At 44.6% G+C, this 18,336-nt stretch overlaps 1 protein-coding gene and 2 long non-coding RNA genes across 5 annotated transcripts in view; 1 reads left to right on the forward strand and 2 right to left on the reverse strand.

Moving 5' to 3' along the window:
- LOC119435775 (ubiA prenyltransferase domain-containing protein 1 homolog) overlaps nucleotides 1–18,336 on the reverse strand; it is a 179,407-nt gene that overhangs the window by 132,299 nt on the left and 28,772 nt on the right. The window lies entirely within an intron of this gene.
- On the forward strand, nucleotides 3,221–13,064 carry LOC119435773 (uncharacterized). The gene is made up of 3 exons (XR_007464744.1): nucleotides 3,221–3,266; nucleotides 9,414–9,485; nucleotides 12,522–13,064. It is a non-coding gene; the product is annotated as an uncharacterized LOC119435773 (long non-coding RNA).
- Nucleotides 16,335–17,070, reverse strand: LOC125942022 (uncharacterized). The gene is made up of 2 exons (XR_007464746.1): nucleotides 16,931–17,070; nucleotides 16,335–16,479 (listed from the first exon to the last, which is right to left on the reverse strand). It is a non-coding gene; the product is annotated as an uncharacterized LOC125942022 (long non-coding RNA).

Genomic DNA, 18,336 nt, shown 5'->3' on the forward strand with positions numbered 1-18,336 from the left:
CGAGAATTGAAGGGGTTAGTTGTATTTCTGGCATATGCCTAAGGCTGAACAGTGTCTGCAGAAAGCTAGCTTTAAGAAATTGCAGGCAATCCTCATGCTCCGAAAGAAGTGTCGAGTTTTTATTCTTTTATTCGCATACCTATGAAATGCATCAGCCATGTTGGTTGGTATATACTGCATCTGATGACAGTGAAGTTGTGCAACAAATGAAGACCAAATTACAACTGCTCACAGAAAGAGAGAGGGGATGAATGTTATTGGCGAGAATTGAAGGGGGTTGTATTTCGAACTGGCATATGCCTAAGGCTGAACAGTGTCTGCAGAAAGCTAGCTTTAAGAAATTGCAGGCAATCCTCATGCTCCGAAAAAAGGTCGAGTTTTATTCTTTTTTCACATACCTATGAATACGAAGTGACATTTTTACGTAGGAATGAGTTGAATGATTGCAGAGGGTGTTGTCATTTGGTGCACTTTCATTAACTTAATTAATGCTGAAAGAGCAGCACATTTAAAATGGAATGCAAGGTATTTGATAGGAGTGCATAGCCTACAAAAAAAGGTGGCTACAGCAGGAGAATGAAATCTAGTCTCAGCTAAGAGAAAGCATGTGCCTGAGGGCGGAACCTGGGGGAGCTGGCAACACAATGATGTCTTTAAGGAACTCTGTGAAGCCCACTATTTCATTAAAGGCTGCAATGATAAGTCCCACATTATACTTTATTGCTTACCCTTGTTGCCTGCATACACATCAAGAGATGGTATATTTGTCTGAAGGTAAGGTCACTTTAAATGAAATTTGGTGCCAAGTACACTACACAGTCCAGTCTTGTTCATCGGCCTCTCCCGGTGCGACACTATGACTGGGCGTAGCTTTATAAATTCGTACTCTTTCCTCATTGGAATGGCTGGCTGCCATATGGACCACTGCAACTGTGAAATGACCACGAGCACCTCCTTTGCCACGGCACCTTGCTTCAACATCCAATGCAAGTTTCTTGGGGCACCTCAGCCAACTGGATGGTTGACCCTTACATGCACAGTGATGGGCTCCCCTTTGATTTGGGCTCCCCTTTCAGAAATAACACGCTTATTATTTTATGAATCAAGCTTAGGAAAGGCATCACTATTCTAAAATGCATTGAGCTCGGGCCGTCTCTGGGCACTCGATCGTGACCAGTCGACGCTGATCCTAGAGGCTGGAGCTGGCAGTATTTTGCCCGACACTTATAGAAAAAATGCCTCGAGTAAAGCGAGGCGTGAACTAAAGTTAGATCACAACGTACGACTCAATAAATACTGATAGCGTCATCATTCAATCGGAAACGAAATCCTTCGGCTCGTTGTAAACAATAAGTGTTCTAATCACGTCGGTGGCAGCTCTTACTAGAATTCTTTTCGCAGATTTGAGGCCACTGTGTGCTGGTTGCATGTGGCGGATAGTAATTTTAGAGCCGGAAATACGCGGTAAACCATCCGCACCATCTATAAGACACCTGGAGAACATCATCAAATTTTGGCTATGTTTTGGCTACTTTTGGGTAAACAAAAAATTTGAGTCTGGCTATCTTTGGGCTACATTTTGAGATCATTTGGCTATTTTTTGTTGTGACCATCTGGCAACCTACCGCTAAGGCAACTATTCTTACACCGTGGCTAAGGCCCAACAAGCTCCACAGTTCAGCATCTCGTGCCGCACTGATTCTCGTCCAGTGGACAAGGAAAACTCGCCGAAAACAAACCTCACCCGAAAAAGCTGCCGACCCAGGCTGAATTCGAGGAGTGCAAACGTAAGCTCCTGAAGCCTCAAAAATGAAACCTGCGTCTCGGGCCACTCGGGCCCCACTGGTCGCACGCATGGGCGTCTTTTGCTGCAATGATTACCGCAAACACTTGTATCATGTAGATGTCAACTACAGTTGAGTATGGTAATTTTTAGCAATTCGGATAGTAAATTTCGGTTAGTAGTACATCCGTTTTTCTCTATTTATTTTACAGCAACGTATGAACGAGTTTCTACTGTAGTATAGTGCTACTGCGTCTAGGCACTAAGTTATTAGCATAAAAAATAGTTAACCCCCCTCCCAAACTGTGCCATTAAAATTGCCATTTCAAAAGTTGTCAGGTGAAGCTTTCAGTCATTTCTTATTGAGTATTTGTTTTTTATCTAGTGTCTAGCATGGCGAGGTAGTATTGCCAAAGTGTGTGATATCTTTAGGAGCAATTCTGTCCGAAATTTGAAGTGGCATTGCCGCATGTCTATCATGTTATGAAGACAAGCACCCTTGCTCAGAGCACAAGCAACATGTCTCGGATCAGCTGAGAATATATTTCTTGTTTTCTTAGTGTCATAGTGCTGAGTTGCTTGCCCTGTATTTTCTTGACTGTAGGCGTGGATGTGGTGAGACTGTGCAAGGCTTGTGCAAGGCTTCCAAGACCGCAAGGAATCCAAGAAGTATGCCAACAGCTACTCAGGCAGGCCTCAATCGGCACCGTCAACAAACTTTCCTTCTCCGAGCAAGTGCTACTATGTGTTCAGCGAACTCTCCCTCGGTGAGTTCATGTTGTGGAGTCCTGACGAGTGGTGGGGCAGGCACATCTGGTCATCAGAGTCTCATTTCGTTGCATATTACATGTCATTACTAAGCAGTAATGACATGTATATGCAACGAATGAGACTCTAGCTGACAGTCTGCAATTCTATGCCACAGTCATTATGAATTAAACCAGCTGATGAAAGATGCTTTTCATGTGCAGTTTTTCGCACTTGGCTAATGATGAGGCACCCCATAATAGTCAGATCATATTGTTATGCGGCTGATATTGAGAGCTCACCAAAGGACGATCCTTTTAAAAGGCCAAGACAACGGAGAGCAGTGTGCACTAATGCACACTTGTCGTTCTCACTCAGGCTGCCAGCAGCTGTAGTTGGCAGCTTACTCCACATCATTGTTAGTTTATTTTAGTCTTTAGCCTTATATTCTCTGTACAAGTCCTTGCGCTTTTTTACTCTTGACATAGCCTGTCTTCTTTATTCTCATTGTGGGCCACATGATCGCACCGCGTAAATTGCCTTGCCTGTGCAGACATGTGCTCCTGCTGCTGCAAGAAGATGAGGAAGGTGGAGCAGGGGCAATGGTTGCCACCTGGGGTTGCCTTGGTCCCCTGCTTGCAGCAGGGTACGTGTGCGGTCAGCACGGCTGCGGAAGAAGAAACAGTGGCCTCCTACGTCAACTATGCCCGTGAACGGAGAACCCATTCAGGATCCAGTGAGCGCTTGCCTGAACTCTGCCTGTAACTGAGGCCATTTCAGCCAGTGTTTCCCTGAAGTTTACTCACAAGCCCAGCGTAGTTATACAAATGTGACGAGTTGTTTTAATAAACAAAACTTACAGCTTCATTCAAGTTTTTCCTTATTGGCTCACAGGTCTGCACATCCTTGTTCTTGAGAGAGAGAGAGAAAGGGAAGGGAAAGCAGGGAGGTCAACAGACGCATGTGCGGATTGCTACCCTATGCAAGTGGAAGGAGTTCAGATCTTGTAATAACAAAGTCACTGCAGACACAATATACTTTCACTATGCCCTATTATGACAAGCATACGTCCATTGCGCACAGTCAGAAATATTAGATTACTTGGTTATATCTACAGATAGATCGCCTGAATGTAAGTCACCGGAGTCACGAATACCCGTACTATAAGTGATATGCACTACAGTTAAACCTGGAATAACGAAATGACAAATTCCCGAAAAAAATCGTTATAAAAACGATTTCGAATATGCAGGTTTGGCACGAAAATTCGAAAAAGAAACGCTTACGTATGTACTATCGCTCAAGATTTACTCCCAGTACACTAAAGTTGAGATGAACAAGAAAGTCCCAGTTCGACTGAAAGGCGAAGGTCTTTGCGATTGCGACAGCAAAATAGCAGGACAGCTATACGAAGTAGGATAGTACATAAAACCTCGTTAATATGTACCACTTATGCGTAGTGCTTTAGGTGCAGGTTAAAGAACCCCAGGTGGTCCAAATTTCCGGAGTTCCCCACTACGGCGTGCCTCCTAATCAGATCATATTTTGGAATGCAAAAACCGATAATTAAATTTTTTTAAGTGCGTAATTGCGGTTAAACGTAGTCGCGAAGATTCCCCCACCCAGCCCCCATGAAAACCCATGTATGGCTGACCACTTAAGCGTAGTCGTTCATTGCCACCATACGGTTAGTGCATACTATTTTTCTTGTTCTACAGGCCCAAAATTGGCAAAATCTCATGTGCGCAGACGTTCGATTCTCGAGTTGCGACGCCCGGACGACAGTCGCCAGCGATAGTGAACTTGCGTATTTCCTGCCGATTGGCGCGCACAAAAGCATGGCCTTCGAGATAGGCTGCCGATAGGGGGTGCAAATTCGCTGTCGCCATCAGAGCAGTAACCGCGCAGAAGCACACTTTATTGCGAAGCGCATTTGTGCCGTCCCCGTGGACGTCGCCTTGAGGTTCCGTGTAAAGTTCAAACACGGCAACATCGTCGCCGCGCGCTGTACGCTGTGTGCGAGTGAAAGCTTGCAAGGGTCAGCCGACTCAAACAAAATCTCTCGCGCGCAGGAGGCGAGAAAGGGAGGCGTTTAGTTCGGCGGCGGCCGCGTATCTTGAAGCGATTCTGCGATGTGGAAAAGTGGGCGCCCGCGCGGGTTATCTTCAAAGCGAACTGTAGACAAGGCACTATCTTGCGTTTCATCGTCGAAGCACTCGTCCTTGGAATGTCGCACCAGGTACTGAATGCGTGGACGCGTGTCGTTTCGCACAAGCTCGAGCATAGCCTCCTCTATAGCTCGAGGCGTCGGAAACGAACAGCGAGCGACACGATGGCGTCGTAGCGTCGTATAGTGTCACCTAGTGTCAGGTTAGTGAAGTGAAGCGCAGAGACTTGCGCAGTAACCAAACAGTGGCGCTACCAGCGCGTTGAAGAAAAAACCTTTTTTTTTTCTTCGGCAACATCAACAGGAAAAGGAGAGTGCCGGCTTGGCGGGCTAGGCCAGCTGCAGCAAGCAGCGGGATCAGGTTTGAATGAAGGGAGGGGGAAAGGTCACGCCCGCGGCGGCAATATCGCTGGGTCGAGGGATGCAGGTCCACCTCGCGCACGCACGCTCTCGCCTCGCAGTCGCCGTGAATTCGAGCGTGCCAAGCACGACGCCGCGGCTTCGCATTCCGTCGCGGCGGAGAAGGTTTCCGGTTGTTGCTCACGCAAAAATCACAAAATTTGGGACGAAATCTCTAGGTTGTCGGCGGGGAAAATTCGTTAATTGGAGGGGGTCTCCCGCTGCCACTTCGTTACGTAGAGGTCTGAAATACATGTGCTTCTATGGAGTAACGGCGGGGAATAGAAAAACTTCCTTAGGAATTCGTTTATGGAGGTTCGTTATAAGCAGGTTTAACTGTATAACCAAAACAGTTTTCAAAGGCTGTTTGCATGCGAAACATGTCGACCATGCAGCCGCACATATCCAAGAATCGAAGCTTGCGACCGTATGCTTGCATCCGTTTAAATTTACAAACATTGAAAGGTTAACATCCGAGGACCCGCGGTGTTCGCATGAAGCAGACAAAATAACACACACACACAAACAAACTATATAAAGGAAAGTAAGTCGGTCGCTGACTAATTTTGCAGACCTTCTCAATTATTCCTAATTGCCAATGGCACTGCCGCCAACTCCACAGAACCAGTGTAGAATGGCGACTGAAATTTCACACACTGTACAGTGCCTCGTTGGATTTCACCCGTGTGCACGATGTCGAAAACATGGCGATTGCAATCCAAGTTGTCTCCATTCTAATGTTGCACCTGCCACCCGTGCCTTCATTTTGGTGTCGAGGTGGTTCCTCCGCTTTCCAAGAGCCGTACAGCTACTGCGAAGCATTTCTCTGACTTGGCACCAAACCGTAACTTTAGTCGCTGGCTACCGACGAGGCGGCACTCTTAGGCATAGCCGGTAGGGGTGTCAAGTAGCATGTCGTCGCTGGAAGCTCGCCCTTGTCATGTTCGTACCCATAGACAATTAAATGGAGATCATGTTCACTTGAACTGAGGGCAGCGCACTTGAAGAGGAATTTGTGATTGCAGTCGATCAGCGGCAAGTACTGCAAACGTCTACCACATTTATATGTGCGTGTACTGGTAGGAACGGCGAAGGCATGCATGTAGACATAAAGCCTAAAGGCTCTTAACTGAATTTGCGGAACACAGCTTAAAGTGACAATTTCACTGAGTCAAGGTCGCACACACTCTCAGCACTTCACTACTGGTGAACGTGAAACCACCTTCACGAAATTTTGAATAGGTATTGAATAGGCACAGAACGCAGCTAAGTTTGGAAACAATTTTTACATGATCCTGGAGTCATAAAAAAAACTGTTTACTTTCCACACACAAATTTAAGAGCCAAAAAGCGACAATGCATTCAATGCGGAGTGCTAACAAGCAGCCGGAGCAAAGGCTTCTTCGTTGCCTGAGCAGGGCAGACATACACCAGCCCGCAGATCGCTTACATACAACGCACTGCTGCCTCTGAGGCCACAATTTTATTTATTTTCCTTTTTTTTTTCCTTTCCTTTTTCGTTTGCTCTGTGTCTCGTCCCCCTCCGCATTCCCCTTGGGTCGCTATCCCCACGACCAACGCACCTTTGGGAAGCGCACTCACTCTCTCGGGCCTGTGGCATGTTCCATCAGCCGCATTATAACCGGTATTTCGTCTCACGCAGCTATGCTATAAGCGATATGCGTTACGGATTTCTATGGGAAGATAAAGGGAGTCAAGAAAAGACTGCGTTTAGCTGGTTCTGCACTATAAGTGGTCATGTTATAAATGGTCTGAGCTGTACATTCAGTGTATGAAGGTTCAACTGGATACATTATAGGCAAGCTGCACCTGCTTTAAATTTGCAGAATCTTATTTTTGTCGGCGCATACTCCTTGAAACATTTATCTACACAAATTGGTGGCACAATAGGAAGTATGAATACGGTCGCTGACTAGCAAGGACTACCTGAAAGTACAAATAGTCAGGTGTCAGAAATAATGAATTCACCAGAAAAAAAGTCATTTTATTCCACAGGTTGCCAGAAAACCTTGTCAATGCTTTGCTGCACGCACATATGCTTGCATACAACCTGGTTCGAAGCAGCATAGTCCTCAACACCGTAGTCATCAACGAAAATCGTACGAGGAGGGCTTCATTCCTATTTGTGCCTTTATAGCCTTTATTCTTGCATTTACCGCTGGGCATAACACCGTGTTAGCCACACGCCTTCATGACTGTGTAGTCGCCGTCCATGATCACGTCGATAGTGACCACGGTTTTGTCCATAGCGGTTGCGGCAAACAGTGTTTTGTTGTGACTTGGTGCGCGCGTTGGCTGCATGCCTTCAGAACTGCAGGTAACACCACACATGATTGCATCGATATCGACCGGAGTTACGTCCACTGCGGTTGCGGCACACGGCAGTTTCGTTCTGACCTGGTGAGCGCGTCGGCTGCATGCCTTTAGAACTGCGCGGTCGCCGTCCATGATTTTGTCTGAATTCTATAGTGTACTGCTTGAAATGTACACTGCAAGGTGCAGAAAGAAAGAGTGACACGAGAGGAAAATGCGCAGATGCGCGAAATGTACACCGCAATAGTACTTCATGAAAGCATTGGTAGCTACTGCTGTTTCGTCCGCACCGGTTACAGCGAGCAGTTCATTTGGACTTGGTGCAATGGCTGTCCGCGCAATGTTGCAAACAGCGTGGAAGCTGTCGAGGATGAAGAGCGCCAGCTACATCGTGATAGGCTGACGACCTGTTGACGACCAGCTCAATGGTGAAAAAATAGTCGGGGTTGTCTGCGCGAAAGTGGAATGCGTCTCTCAGATGAAGACACGCCACGGCTGCACTGCCAAGAAAGTCGCAAGGCCTTCGCCTGCTGTGAGCGCTAATCAGTTGCAAGATGACGATAATGGCAGCTTCCGCACTGCTTTTGCACAAAATAGAAACAGAATTTGTTTCATTCAGTAAATAAAAGCACGGTGATGTACTAAGCATTTGTTTATTGTTTTCTTGATACCTTCGATAAGTTGACATTCGGCTAATTCGGACATTTATTTCCGGTCCTGTGAAATCCAAAATAATGACGAACTGTTACTATACTAGAAAAGACATAGCACCTTTTAAAGTGGGCTGTTTTGAGTTCTAATTAAAGGATAAATTTGTTTTACAAGCTACTTTTACTTTGCCTAGAAGCTTAGCCCTTCTTTAGAAATAGTGATATGTAAAAAACAGGCACATGATGGTGCCAGTAGCTTGAGTTTGTTGCTGTCTTTTATAATGTTGCAACCAACCATAGTAGCTTTGTCCGTTGCATATCAAATCCAAAGCCTGAAATTAAACATGGCCACGTCGAAGCTGTTGCAACGCCAACCTGAGGAAGTCTGCCGAGTACAACTACTGACAAAAGCAATGTGGTTAAAGTTATGTATAAGTTATTTTTTTAATGATAGACGCTGTTTTGAATATTTCAATTGTACTGCAATGTGCAAGTTATGGAAATGAGAGTGTGCATTTCTCATTCAAATGAGTTCTGGCCAATGCATTAGGTAAGAAATGACATTAAGGCAAATTACATGATGTTCGTCCATATGGCATTACGCAAATGACAATAAATTTTATGGCATTTGCAAGTTGATGTCATTTTCTGTGCCCATGTGGCGTGGGTACAAGTACACCTGAGTTAATTTTGCAGCATGAACTTCGCTTCTGTTTCTCTTAAGTTGCTGTTGAAGGCTTCTTTACTTGCTCCCTGTATGCTCTTATCACATGGCCAGCTTGTTAATTCATCTTTCATTCAAATCCTTTTGCCTGTTGTACAATGAAATTATTAATGTGCAATTTCCTCAGAACTAGCGACCAAAACACTAGACTGTACAATCTTACTTGCTACATATCCTAAGTTATAGCAGCGAATGCCACTTCCTGACAGACAGCCACACAAACTGTAGTGCTGTACCTTTTGCCACAAGTAATGGCGTATTGTTGTGTATTTACAGTCCTCACCTTGTGGCGTCCCATACAAGCAGGAAATTTTCTGAAACAACACAAGTTATTGCTTGATTCAACCAAGTACTTCATTATATCAGAACTCAAGCAAGCTTCACATAATAATCAGTATTTGTGCTAACTATAAGGCGAGTTCTCTGCTTTTCTTTTTTCTTTAAAATTATAATCACAAGAAGGCATTTCGTGTTATATTCAGTGCCATGCAATGGTGCTGTTTTTTGCTCTGGGAAAGATTCTTTTGACAAGTTGCACAAAACTACACACAGTGTCCCTGTCAGGTGGCGTTCTTTAGAGCTGGTGTGATGCCCGGTGTGGCAATGCAGAGGGCAGTGGCGGACCACCCGCAGAGTCTAGCCGCAGCGTGGACGGTGCCGAGGGCTCTCAAGAACTGACCGGTAGTAGGCAGTCCTTCCGCATGGCCATGGGCAACAACCCCTGCGAGCTCTTTGTGGACGTCATGTGATACATGCATGAGCATGCCACTATGCAGGGGCCCTACACCATTGAAGCAGAGTGGACAAGCTCTATGAGGGTACAACACTACAGTTGCGTCGCTACAACACTTTGCAACAATGCGCTATTGTCTCTTCAAGGTTTCACTAAACACCTTGATGCCTTGTTCTTCTACACCAGTGAAACACTTTGCGCTGTAGTACTTGCCACACTGTAATGCTCAACACTTGAATACTATTTTGTATTTTCTGTTATAATTACGAAAGCTGGCGGCCAAGGGCCCCTTTAGGAACAGTTATAAGAGTGGCCGGTAGGCCGGAGAACATTCACATCTGTCAGAGCTCAGTTACATATAAACGAGTGCAGTTGGCACAGCCTTCGAAGTTCATCCATTTGCTATCTTTTGGGCGTGCTGGCAACCAGTGCCATCGCATTTGAAATGCCTTGAAACACTCACACCTCATTCTGCAAAATGAGCATGTCATGTCGTCCAAGAACTTGCTTTGTGTGAGGAGTCTATGCAATCCAACTACAATATATTTGTGAACCATTGCGGAACTCATCCAGCCTTGTGCCACCTGTTCCCTGAACTTATTTTTCTTGTGTCTATGCTCACACGTGTGCTTAGATAGCATGTAATTTCCATCTAGCTTTGTTCCGAAACCGGTGTGGACCAGAGCTTTTCACTGAATGTACACCAACATGTTTCATCCAACCACAGAGCTACAGATGCTCTTAACGTAGCTAAAAAGTTGCTAGGAATATATCTAGAAGGTTGCTGGGTTAGCCAAGGATAACAGCAACTGCCTGGTCATTCTACGGTATTTGTCTGTTGGCTCACAGCAGATTTTTCACACAACACATAAAGCAAGGTTACTGACCCTCGAGAGCCTTCAAGCAACTTATTTTCCTTCTTTCTTTCCTTCTAAGTGTGCCTTACTAGCACTAGGGCAGAGAACCACCTTTGAAATCACCTGTTTGAAGTAGAAGCCATCACTGCAATGTCACTGTAAATGCAGATGCTAGAAGCACCCATATTTGTTTCTAGGCATTCCAGCCTGCTTTCATATGTGTGAAGGGTGTTGCATGGTCAGTGTATCATGTGTGCTTGTCTCAGCCTATTGTTTTCTTTAATGGAAAAGGGACAAGTTGCTGTTAACACTCAAGGTCCATTCGTTCCACCTGTACTGACTGGGCAACTTCGCAAGCTGCTGCACCCTGCTATTCATTTCAGTGGTGCAGCAATGGCGCCCTCTGAGCCATGCCATTCATTTCAAAAGGTGCAAGAAAGGTGCAGGGCTGGTTCACGATTTTGCTGCTGCACTCTCCTAATTGACAGCGCTGACTTGGTGCAGACGTGCAGGTGCAATGCAACAGCGCAGCAGACATGCAGTACACTAGCATAACCGTCGTTGAAATCCCGCTCAAACCTGTCTGCTGCATCTATCTGCTGCATCTACGCAGTGTGGCGGAGTGATTCGCATTCGTTTTTCGCCCACGTGTACACTATATAGCATGTTGTGTATTTGCCATAGCCACCAATTCAGCTGTCTGCCACACACTTTAGCTGTTCGCGCTGATCAAACCAATTATTTCGATTTAAACAGGATGTCTGTCAATTTGTTAGCACTGGTCAGTGCAATTTCGTGTGATTTTATTGTCCTGTGAAATCCAGAAGAAAAAGAAAGAGAGTGAGAAATCGGCGTGTTTGCCAGCTAAGACACAAATTCAGGCTAATATGTACTAGATGTTCTGCGGCGCACGCGTTGACACTTTCGTATCGTCTGTAGCATAATAAAAGTTATCCGCACTACTTCTTGCTCTCCTTAAGACCAGGCACCTCAAAAGCCACCATATACCTGCGGTTTTCAGCCTCTAACTTACGCAGATGATACACATTAAGCTGGCAAGCACAAGGCTTGCGCCATGTCTGCACCTTGGTATTTCTTTCGAGTGTTGCGTTGTGCCTGCACCGCTGAAGTCCAACTGCACAGTTTCTAAACTTCCTGTGCCCTGCCATGAACTAGTTCACAGAGATGCAGGCAAATCGAACAGACCTTGGGATAGGTGACATTGTGCCTCTTCTTCTGTGCTGTAAGAGCTGGCTTCTGCAGCCATGCATGCCTGTTGGTTTCCCGAGTAGTAATTCAGAGCTGACGACTTGTCCATTTCTATTTGACAAGCACATAGTGGCTGTTGTTAGTGGCACTTAGTGCCACTTTGCCTAGATGTCCCTATTGTCTCACCTAGCAGTGGCTGGATGTAGAACTATGTTACATTGTCTTGTAGAGTAAAAGCTATGTTACATCCCTAGCAGAAGTTCCAAGACATTTTAAAATACCAAGTTGGAGTGCAGGTTATGTGCAAATTTTACCTTGCAGCGGGATTTCACAGCAGGGTGGAGTGCATTGCAGTGAAGCCACACTGCACTTCAACAGAGAGAGGCAGTGAGAGTGGTAATGTGTACTACTAATGCCACTAAATTACAAAGCATATTGCTTCTGGAACTCTGATTTGTGCCAATTATGCAGGGTGTTTATGTAATGATTTGAGCATTGTTATACTTCATTTGTCCAATATATATGCAGATATTTTTCTTCTTTCTCTGGATTGATCTGACTAAGAAAAGGGGTTTTATGTGGGAGGATAGCTTATACTAGGAGAAATAGAGTAAATTTTGTTATCCTCATGCAATTCTTTTTCTCTTCTTTGGCATATCACATTTATTACTAACTGTAGCTGCTATTCTCAAGCAGGTCCCTCAGCACCTTGTATATATATATATATTGCCGCATCACTTTGGAGCCCTGCCCTTCACTGAACACAATTTGCTCGTCTGTGTCAAGCACAAGCAGCGCATGTGCACTAAGTGTGGCGTTTAGGAAGGAGTCTATTCCTGCATGACTGCCTGCCTGTCTGCTGGGACAATGCATGCTCTTTCGGTCCTCCCTAACCCAAGTTCCTTGCCTGCTTTGCAGTGGAAGAGGATGGTTTGGAGTATCAGTACTCAGACAAAGGCTTGGTCTAACGCCTTAGCCTTCATGATGGAGCCAGAGGCAGCACTAGATCATCACAGGACTTCATAAACTTGACACTGCTTCCGGCCAACTCACGTTTTGAGCCCAATGAACATCATGTGCCGCGGTGTGCTTTTCACACTTGGCAGTAAAACCCAAGCAATTTTTTTTATGGAGCCCTGCAGACTTGCAAGTGGTTGTGGCAAATCATCACTGGACAATGGTGTGACGCTGCAGCAGATTGTATGTACGCCTGCCACACACTGTGGGCAATGCTGCAGCAGTGTGCTCTTTTCAGTGTGCTATACCGAGGTCAACTAAGTGTGCATGACGTGTGTGGTAGCTATGCGAGGACATTCCAACTGGCACACTACTATCCCATCGTAATGTGTTTGTTGACCAATGTCTGATGTGTGTTCATTTGGATGACTGCAGGCCAACAATTTTTAGCATGCTTGTTTTTTATTGAGTGACCTCTACATTGTGCTTGTCACAAACCATGAATAAAAGGTTACTATATAGCATGTTTTGCGACTGCAGTTTGGTTTTCACAGACGTTTCATTGTGCGCCTGAAATTGGCCGTAATGAAACACCTAAAACTGCATGTGACAAGTTGATTTTGTGTTGCAGTTGGAACTTCTACACTGTGAAACTGTGTGTACTACACTAGTTCACTGTGAAACTCGGCACCACTTGTGGTCCTCCTACTCAACAGCTACATTCTCTCCTATCTCCGCATAGTTTACCATTCACTTATATGTCGGATATTATGCACCAGCCTCGGGTGGTAGTGTACGACCAGTGATGGCAAAACGCAACTATGCTAGGCCATTCTTTCATTTTTCATTACCTTGATAATCATGTTACACACTAGATACGATAGCTTTGGATGGCAGCGTTGACCTGGTGTTTGCAAAGGGAGGCTTGTGATTGCTGCTGGCTGTACTGATACTCCTCGTCACTTGTGCATAACATAGCATCAGCCATGCTTGGTCTGGTATATACTGCATCTGATGACAGTGAAGTTGTGCAACAAATGAAGACCAAATTACAACTGCTCACAGAAAGAGAGCAGGGATGAATGTTTATTGGCGAGAATTGAAGGGGTTAGTTGTATTTCTGGCATATGCCTAAGGCTGAACAGTGTCTGCAGAAAGCTAGCTTTAAGAAATTGCAGGCAATCCTCATGCTCCGAAAGAAGTGTCGAGTTTTTATTCTTTTTATTCACATACCTATGAAATACAGAAGTGACATTTTTAGGTAGGAATGAAGTTGAATGATTGCAGAGGGTGTTGTCATTTTGGTGCACTTTCATTAACTTAATTAATGCTGAAAGAGCAGCACCATTTAAAATGGAATGCCAGGTATTTGATAGGAGTGCATAGCCTACAAAAAAGGTGGCCACAAGCAGGAGAATGAAATCTAGTCTCAGCTAAGAGAAAGCATGTGCCTGAGGGCGGACCCCTGGGGGATGCTGGCAACACAATGGATGTCTTGTAAGGAACTCTCTGAAGCCCACTATTTAATTAAAGGCTGCAATGATAAGTCCCACATTATACCTTTATTGCTTCCCTTGTTGCCTGCATACACATCAAGAGACTGGTATTATTTGTCTGAAGGTCACTTTAAATGGAAATTTGGTGCCAAGTCCACTGCACAGTCCAGTCTTGTTCATCGGCCCTCTCCCGGTGCGACACTGCGCTGCTGCGGCACTATTGACTGGGCGTAGCTTTCATAAATTCGTACTCTTTCCTCATTGGAATGGCTGGCTATGCGACCACTGCAACTGTGAAATGACCACCGAGCACCTCCTTTGCCACGGCACCTGCTTCAACATCCAATGCAAGTTTCTTTGGGGCACCCTCAGCCAACTGGATGGTTGACCCTTTACAAGGACAGAGATGCACAGAACATGGGCTCATTACCCCAGAAAGTTATGCATGCCTTTATCGCTTTCTTAACCCTTTAATGACGGCACTTATAGATACTGGAAAAAAAATTTCACTTTCTATCTAAATATGCAAAAACACATCAAGAATAGCCATAATCAATGAAAAGAAAATATATTTTGCAGAAACTTTTTCAGCAATAGGGGGGAAAACCCGAGGCAGAAAGCTGGAAGTGGGATTCACCTCAAGCCACCTATGGCTTCATTTGAAATTTGTACAGACAGCTCTCGTCATACGTGAACCATGGGTGCAGATTTAGTTTGCTTTACATCGTGTGTGACGCCACTGCAACCAGAGATCTTGCATCAGTCTGTGTGCTATGACTGTGCAAGAAAGCTAGTCGGTGTGCCGAACTACTTTTACCTTGTTCTGTGTTCCTGCTCTAAACCAACAAATGATGCTTGCTGCCTGTCATTCAGGGTTGGCTGAAGACATTTAGCCAGAAACTTTGTGCTAAATACCAAAACTCAAAAAAAAAAAAAACTTTCTGCGATAAATGAAGGGTTAAAATCAACGGACCCGAGAAGACGCTTATCGACACCCTTTGTGTGATATTATGTGCATGAACTCTTTCTCCTTTAGCCTTTTCCTTTTTTTAATCCCCTTCCGCCGGTGCAGGGTAGCCAACTGGATGTCTGTCTGATTAACCTCCCTGCCTTTCCGTCTTTCACGGTCTCTCCCAGTCTTCATATTGGAAAAACAGAACAAAAAGGCAGACACAACAAGATAATGATCAACACAAGCGTTGATTATCAACTGATTTATTGAAGAAACATAGATGCATAGAAAACATGCAAGGGACAATTGCTCATGTGCCAGCTAAAGCTAATCATCGGAAAATATCCCCCGTGTCATCCCCCGGCCAAAACATTATTTTTGCAATGCTGTCGCAAAACAAAAGTGCTTTTGATTGGTTAGAATGAGGAGCTAAGATTGTTGATGAAAGCAAGGCGTATCCTGCATTTAGGCAATGCATGTATCAGCCAAGCGTCTGTCGCCCCTACATGATGATGAATTGTCCTTCTTTGACAGTGTTTTGCAATAGCATTGTAATAGTGATAATGTTTTGTTCGGGGGACGACATGTGGTATATTTTGTGATTAGTTTTTTTTTTTTTTCACTGATACACAAGCAATTGTTCCTTGCATGTTTCTACGCCCTTACGTTTCTTCAGTAAATGAGGCGATAGTTGGTGCTTGTGTCATTCAGTCTCCTCTTGTGTCCGTGTCTTAATTTTTGCGCTGTTTTTCCTTCATACTAACTCCCTCAGTTTTCAGTATTAGTAAATCTTCCAGTCTTGTTGGATACAGCTGTCATCAACATGGTAAGCAGGTTTGTGACTTAATTGTAAGAATATCATAGGGTCTTATCTCAGAGCTGAGGCAAGCCCAGGTGAAAATTTCCAACTGGGAATGCAACTGGTTCCAGTTAAACTGGTTTATGGAACAATTCCCAGTTGGTCCCCGTTGCAACTGGTCCCCATTGCAACTGGTCCCAGTTGGTCCCCATTGCAATTGGTCCCAGTTGGTCCCCATTGTAATTGGTCCCAGTTGGAGCCCATTACAACTGATCCCAGTTGGTCCCAATTGCAACTGGCCCGTGCAGAAGCCTATCAAAAGTGTATTCTGCTGATGGATTTCATACAACTAAGGCAGTTCAGCTATTATTGCTTAAGTCCCTAGCAAAATTTCTAATACAAACCCTAATAGCCTATTCGGTTATCGACACTAATACAGTCTAGTAGGTCTCTTAGTGTATTAGTGTAATAGGTCTATTGGAGTGAAAGAAAATGTTGTAATGTTCCAGATACATAACGAAAACAGGTAAAATTGCTAAAAGCATTTATTAGCACAGCATGTATTTTTACAGATTCCTCCTTCGAGATCTTCGTCAGGTCAGCAATCTTGATTGAGAGCTTTTCGTTGACTTCGACCAAAGGGCGTCCTTTTGAGGAAGTGGTTAAAAAAACCTGGCACAAAATACACACATATAGAAGCATTAGAAACAGGGGTGCTAGTTCTACCACTAAACGTTTAAGCTGGCAATATTTGCTTCCACATTAGAGTAATGTGGCTCCGCAATTACCAAACTAATTTTAGGACAGTGTGATATATGCTAGCTCAAAATGTTTATCATAATAAAAATGACGCCACGTGACACGATAGGACCACTATAAAGAACACAAAATCAACATAAGATGTGTGTTCCATCGAAACAGTAGGCAGATATAAAGAACTCAAGACACAAATCTTGCACAGCGTTGTCGGAAACAGGCATGTCGATCATTGCTGCAACGCACACAGCAATCGGCCCGACGACACTGTACAGAAGTACTTACGTCCACCGTCAGGATAAAAAAAAAAAACAGAAGAAAACACCTCATACTGTACTATAGAAGCATAAACAAGAAGTATAATTACCTCGAAATGGTAAATCGGCGCCGGGGAGAACACTGCACATCGATGCACGCTGATAGATCCACAAAGCCGCGAAGGACAGGGGTAAAACAGTTGCCTTGGGTTGTTTGGAAGTCACAACAGCAGCCATAGATAAAACTATCCAAATACTACTCCACGAATGAGACTGCGCAGGCGCTAACACCACGGGTTCCTTAAAAACACATCGTTAATTCACTAACACGCACGCACGCCTCGCGTGACGCCTCGTCTTGACATGGCGGCCGCCATTGCACCGTGCTGTGCGCAACTACCGCTGACTATGGTCGCAGTTTTATATCCTTCCCACCCCGCGTTCCCTTCTCTGCGATACTGCTCTTTGATGTCAATAAATATTACGGCCTTTTATATGCGATATCAAGTTAGCAATTTAGATTAAAAGTTTAACATTTACTTTATGCGCACTTCAACGAAAATACGACACTGACGAAACTTCAGTGCCAAACAAATATGGTTCGTAAGCTGACCGGGCACCGCGATCTGACGGCTGGTTGTTCGCGTTTTTCTTTTTTTTCGCGGGGGAGTATTCGCTGTGCTGTAAACTAGCTGTTACCTCGACTCATCGCGACGAGGCTCATGAAGCAAAATTGGCAAGACCATGTAGGCGTACGTCGCTGAGAGGTGGTGTGCTGAAACTAATGCAAACGTGCGAACGCATCTGCTGCACAATTGTACAGCAGAATTTTTAATTATTCAGTGATTAATTAGAAACACCCCTCCATGCAAGCAAGCGGTCCGCTATTCTAATTTTTTCAATTAACTTTCACCAGCAAACAAGAGCTGTGGAATCTAGCAGTACATGTTGTATCAGACCAGTAACAATCTGCATAAGGCCAATAGGACCTGTTAGTCTAATAAGAAACTAGTAGACACGCGCGTGTCACTACACTGCTTGTAAAAGACTAATAAGTCTAATACACACGGCCTCTTGGTCTTATAGGTAAATCAGTACGACTAATAAAATTTCTATTGGTCTAATACAAACTTATACAACTAATACAAAACTGACGTATTAGACTAATTATTACAGACTTCTATTAGAATGTTGGCTAGGATTGCTAAAACTGCCAAACTTAATTGCTCAGTATAAGTAGGACTAGCTGCTGCATGTTACTGGATGTTACTTGCTTTCATTTAAACTTCTGGTCACCGTTTCATTTGGATTCAAACTGGAAACAGTTGCTACCAGAACAACTGGCCAATGTTTAAGTTGGTTCCAGTTGCTACTGATACAACTGGTCAAAGTTCCAGTTGGAATCCACTGGAACCAGTTGATTCCAGTACAAATGGTGAAAGTTCCAGTTGCCTCTCTACTGGAACCAGTTGATTCCAGTACACTGGTCAAAGTTCCAGTTGGATCCCAACTGGGT

This window comes from Dermacentor silvarum, unplaced genomic scaffold (genome assembly GCF_013339745.2).
Source record: "Dermacentor silvarum isolate Dsil-2018 unplaced genomic scaffold, BIME_Dsil_1.4 Seq905, whole genome shotgun sequence".
Classification (NCBI taxonomy): Eukaryota; Metazoa; Arthropoda; class Arachnida; order Ixodida; family Ixodidae; genus Dermacentor; species Dermacentor silvarum.